This window comes from Castanea sativa, chromosome 11 (assembly GCF_040712315.1).
Source record: "Castanea sativa cultivar Marrone di Chiusa Pesio chromosome 11, ASM4071231v1".
In the NCBI taxonomy this organism is placed as follows: Eukaryota; Viridiplantae; Streptophyta; class Magnoliopsida; order Fagales; family Fagaceae; genus Castanea; species Castanea sativa.
Window position 1 is genome coordinate 24,228,582 of NC_134023.1, and position 6,454 is coordinate 24,235,035.

A 6,454-nucleotide genomic window follows, 5' to 3' on the forward strand; every position below is an offset into this window, starting at 1 on the left:
TATGTGCATAAAAAATCAAAAAAATCAAAATAAAAAAAAAAATCAATCAAAGACTAAATTTTCCAAAAATACAAAAACAAAAAGAGAAGAGAGTTAGAAAAGATTTTTAAAAAATTCGAAAATTGAAAAAAAATATTTAAAAAAAAAAAAAGATTTTTCAACTAGTGGCATTGGGCCCTCAAGACATTTCAGTTCATTTTCAAAAAAATTTGCACTAGGAGCATTGGGCCTTCTTAGTAACCTTTTTTCTAAAAACCCTTTTTTGTTCCTTCAAAGACTCCAAATGTTTTTCAAAAGCCTTCTTTTCAAGAGAATACAAGAAGATCCATTTGACTAAGTTTCTTCCAAATCATGATGATTAATTGCTCTACCAATCAATTTGTTCCAAAGAGGGATTTGGCTTCATTCAATTCATGTAAGGACTTTTGCTAAACATTGAAATTATGATAAGAAAAGGTCCTAGAAGGCAATCAAAGAAATTCATCAAATCATTCAAAATTCTCAAACCACATACACTCAATCCCAATCTCTACAGAATTTTTCACATTGTTGGAGCATTTATACTTCTATTCTAAGAAAAATTTATTAAAGGAGTTTAAGACACTGTGCTAACAAGTAAGCATCACTAGGGATAGTTGGCCGCCTTCGATAACCCACATTATTCCTTGACACCTATTACAATAATTATCCATTGCTAGCCAACTTGAGCCTTTAAACAGTTAGCATGTTTTTCAATGAACCCACTAAAAACTTAAATCTTGGGTAGGGAAATTAAGTATGCATGCTTAAATCTCAAGATGAGGAAGTGTTGACCTTATGGATCCAGCACTACTTGGTAAGGTCCTCAATGAAGACAATGTGACAAGTTCAAAAGAGGAAGATTCATCAAGTTCAGAAAAGAGAGTTCATCAAAGCTAGGTAGAAAGAAAATCCATCAAGGAGAGACAAGATTTTGAGAAAGCATCAAACTATGAGAAAAAAGAGAAGGCCATCAAGCTAGAAAAGACTTCAACCCAAAAAAAGAGAGAGAAGTGAATGCAAGAATTTTCATTGTGAGAGAATAGTAATTCATCAAAAGACACGATAGATATGAGATTTCTCATCAAAATCAAAATCTAATCAAATTGAGGAAGATGAGGAAAAGAAAAAGTAAGATACATTTCATAAAAAAAGTGTGTACAATCAAGTCAAGAAAAATGAAAGTGCATTAGAAAGGATAAGAGGGTATCAAGGAGAAATACAAATTCATCCAGGAAAGATGGAAGTCTATCAAATTGAATTGAGTGAAAGCTAATAAAATTCAAAAAAAAAAAAAAAAAAGAAGAAAAGCTTGTTAGGTTGAAAACCCGAAAGGGCGGTCTATGTAAAAATTAGAAAAATAATTCAAAAAAAATTATTTCAAAAATTGAAAAAAAAAAAAAAAAACAAACAAACAAAAATGAGAGTGAGTAATTTGACCACAAGATAAAATGTTAAGAAGACCAAAAAGAGGAAGTCATCAAGCTAAAAAACAAATCAAGACCAAATGAAAGGAATCAATGAAGACCAATGAGAAGATGAACATGACAAGGATTTTAGCCCAAGAGTCAATGATGGAAGTTGTGGAAAAAATTTCCAATACTTGAATTTAAAGTATTGCATACTTGGGGAAACATCATTAGGGTTTTTGAGCCTTTTATATCCTTCCTTTCAATAACCTGAACCCGGCCTACATTACAACCTTTGAATAAAGCCCTCCTTGAAGTCTTGCTGATTGAAAGCATGCATTTAGCTCTGATAATATTTTCTCTTGGATTAAGAAGAAAAATTGCTCAAGATTATCAAGCCTCAATGGCTGATATCTTTAAAAGGCAAATTTCACAAATTCTCAAGTGACCAAATTTTTTTTTTTTTTTTCTAAGCTCCAAACACTCATTTTGTTTGCTCCCAATAGAAAATAACTCTCAAGAGAACAAATTTCCAAATTCTCAAAAATTTCAAATCTTCAAACTTAGGATTCTTTCCCTTTCTTGCTTACTCCCAATATGCTTGATCCCCAAGCATTTCATTTCCTCTGATTGTCTTTGAAGACTTAATCTAAAAATTTTCAGAATGAAAAAGCAAATTTGATTACGTGTTTTTAATGATTTCAAATCCTTTCTAGCCAATGAGATCGAGTTAACAATTGAACATTATGATTGGTCAAAGAGGTTGTTTAAAGGATCACCTTTTGTTCATTTGAAAAAGATAAAATTTCAAAAAATCTCTTTCTAAGTGAATTGCTTTTTTTTTTTTTTCAAAAAAAGAAAAAAAGAGACTCATTTCAAAAATTCATTTTTCAAAAGAAATTTCAAAACTTCATTTAAAAAAAAAATTCAAACTACGTTTGGACCTGATCCTCAATGAAAGAGGTACGTAGGTAGCCTTTTCAAATGCCTGATCCTTAATGAAGGAGGTACGTACGTACGCAGGCAACTTAGATCGAGGTTGACAAGCCCCTTGGTCTTCACAGCTCTAGTTTCAAGGTTGACCAGCCCTTTGATTTCCTTAGTCCAAATCGAGGCCGCAGACATTTTCTAAGTCCAGATTGCGGTTGCAAACATTTCTTAATCTAGATCGAGGTCGTAGACATTTCTTAGTCCATATCAAGGTTGCAGACATTTCTTAGTCTAGATCGAGGTCGCAGACATTTTCTTAGTCCAAATCGAAGTCGCAAACATTTCTTAGTCCAAATCGAGGACGTAGAAATTTCCTTAGTCCAGATCAAGGTCGCAGGCATTTCTTAGTCTAGATCGAGGTCGCAGACATTTTCTTAGTCCAGATCAAGGTCACAAATATTTCTTAGTCCAAATCGAGGACGTAGAAATTTCCTTAGTCCAGATCAAGGTCGCAGACATTTCTTAGTCTAGATTGAGGTCACAGACATTTCCTTAGTCCTTTCTTAGTCAAGATCGAGGTCGCAGACATTTCCTTAGTCCAGATCGAGTTCGCAGACGTTTCTTTAGTCCAAATCGAGGTCACATACATTTCTTAGTTTAGATCAAGGTTGAAAACATTTCTTAGTACAAATTGAGGTCGCAAACATTTCCTTAGTCCAAATCGAGGTCGCAGACATTTCTTCCAGATCAAGGTCATAGACATTTCTTTAGTCCAGATTGAGGTCGCAGATATTTCCTCAGTCTAAATCGAGATCGTAGACAATTCTTAGTCCAGCATGCATTGTGTCCAAGTAGAGTCAACCACGCATGATTAATTTAAATTAACTCTGATTGGTTAAACAATTAAAATTAATTAAATAATTTTTTGATTGGTTGATAATTAGTGTTTAAAATAGGATTGTCTGCATAGGAATAAAATGGATAATTGGATAACAATAAAATTGTGGATAATCTGAACTTTATCAAGATTTATTTTAGGATATTTATCTATAGGATAATTGTTGCTGAAAAGACCTAAATTATCCAGAAAAGAGTTCAAAATATTAGAAAACGGATTGAGAATGCGTCTAAGTGCATGTCCCGATGCAGGAAAACCCAAAAAAAGGAGTCCAAAAGTCACCCGAACACAAAAGCGTGATCGGCATTCAAGAGTGCCATTTGGCACTTTTGGAGTGCCAATCGGCACTTTGAAAGTGTCAAATTGCACTCTTTTGGGCTTTGGCCTAACTCCCTTCAGGTGACGATAAGGCATATCCTTTTCGACCTTTTTGCAAAAGGATGTATCTTGATTGACATTTTAAGCATCGTTACTTATTTTTTAAGCACTCCACCCTTTATAAATAAGGACCGGGTTTCAAAATTCAGCACACTCTTTTACACTCTGAAGGGAGACATGTTTCTACACTCTCAAATTGCTCATATTTCTGACTCCCATATATGATATTCTCTCTCTTAAAGCTAGGGTTTCTAGGTTTCAAAGATAATTGCATAAATTTCTTTGAACCCTAAATAACCTCTCAAGAAGAAGAGTGCTCCATGCAAGAGGTTATCTCTAATTACCATTTTATTTCTTCTTAAGTTTCTCTTTTTGTGATGATGCATGTTTATATATATTTTTAGTTTCAAATATTCATACCATGAATTGTTGATTTGTTTTTGTTGAAACATGTTCTCAATTTTTTTATTATTATATGATCTCTTTCTTAGTTTCAAAAATCTGCATGTTACCACTTCTATTTCTCAAATAAAAGCGGATCTACATCTTCATTAGATGTAGATCTGACTTTTTTTCTCAAAATAATAACGAATCTGTATCTTCATTAGATGTAGATCTGAATATTTCTTAAAATAAAAACGGATCTACATTTTCATTAGATGTAGATCTGAATTTTTCTCAAAATAAAAACTTATCTACATCTTCATTAGGTGTAGATCTGAATTTTTCCTAAAATTAAAACAAATCTATGTCTTCATTAGATGTAGATCTGAATTTTTCTCACCATAAAAACTTATCTATATTTTTTTTGAATGTAGATCTGATTTCTTTTAACAAAGCAGATTTTGAAATAATAAAGAGTCATGACTGGTCTTGTTTATTTTGTTTGATGCATGTTGCATAGGTTGATTTTATGAATATAATCCTCTTCTAAAATCCTTTTCCCACATAAAAAATAGATCTGATTTTTCTAAACTTCTACAAAAAAAAAAAAAAAACCATTCTTTTATTGTATAAAATGATATGATTTTTAAAAACTTAAAGACAAATTTTTCTCGTTCCCAAAAAATAGATCTAATATTTTTTAACCAAAAGGTTTTGTTTTACTTTATCCCAAAAACAAATTTAATTTTTCTTTCACCAAAAACAAGTTTTTCAAATTCACAAAAACAGATCTGATTCTTTCTAAACCAAAAATCAATTTTTCATCACAACATAGATTTGAATTTTTCTTAAAAGAAGAGGGTGCATTCATAAATAGATTTGTGTAATTATGTTTTTCATGTCTGCACAACATGTCATTCATAGCATGCATAAAAGGGGTACATTGGTCACAACAGTCTAGAAGACCAGAATCTGTCTAGGCGGAATAGATGCTTAACAGCTTCCCATTGTGTAACCTAGCCTCTGAATCTAGTTCCTTTGGATTGATAGATCTATGCCTTGTCTTTATTTTTGTTTTGGGTAAACTATAACTAGGACAAAAAGGCATGTATCTTTGGTAGTTTGTAACTAGGACCCAAAGCCATGTAATTGTCAATTTTCCAAACATGTATTCTTTTTACTCAATCAATGAAATGAAACAATTCAGTCATGTATTTTCTTTTTTAAGTTTTTCTTATTTGTATAAAAAATAAGTGACGACTCTACACCACTTACCTAAAAAGAAAGGTGCCCTTAAAAGCACTCCAAAAATCTCTCTCTTTTTGAGGGGCACTTTCAAGGTCTCTCATAGCCCTTAGCTGCAAATGAACGGTAAGTTCCAATATGTTGATTCCGTAAACATTAGTTTCGATTCAGTTGATATCAATTTATTTGACTTTTTCCTGATTGTTTTTTGTAAAGTTGACTATACTATCTATAGTAGTAGTATCTAGATCATTTGATATCCTCCAATTTGACTTTTTAATAATTACTTTTTGCTAAGATGATTGTTTGATTTTTTTTTTCGATAAACACACACACACACACACACACACACATATATATATATAGGGGAAGGGGGATGAGATAAGGGAATGCACTCACACGCTAACACCAAGGTAGTTAGTGTCGTGGAGTAAGTGATAAACCTCTTCTCAATATCACACCTTACTGATGTGGGATGACTCGACAACACTGAGTATCTTTTTTTATTTGATAAACACACACACACACGCACATAGGGGAAGGAGGAAGAAATAAGGAAATGCACTCACACGCCAACACTAGAGCAGTTAGTGTCGCGGAGCAAGTGAGAAACCCCTTCTCAAGGTGTTTTTTTTTTTTTTTTGAAACAGAAGTATCAATGTGTTAAGGGTGGCATCCATAAGTATAAGTTTTGAAGTTCATGAGACTTCCAAATGATATTAAGTGTCATTTATACTTAATTTGTTTTGAAAAAACAAAGACATAGGATAAAGGAATAATTTGTGGATTTCTGTGTATAATAATCGTACAATAAAGAGCCATTAATATATGGGAAAGTTTTATAAGTAATAAAAAATAAGTAGAGTAAATTGGACTTGAGCTGACCCCAATGGGCTAGGCATGTAGGTGAATGTACAATATAAATTAAGAGTGAGTAAATTAGATAGTTTTGAAAAATTTTAGGTTTTAACCCAAATATTAAGAGTGATTTTTTGATTTACTCCCAAAAAGAAAAAATAGAAATAAGGAAGTCGTTCAAAAAAGTTATATGTTTTTCTATATATGACAAGTAGCAGGGCTATGGTGTCTGATAGGCCCAATAAATATTGTTGTTCAAACGAACCCATCAAGTACCATCGTCCACCCAAAACCAGCATGGACAATGGTAAAAGAATCATAAAGATGAACATTC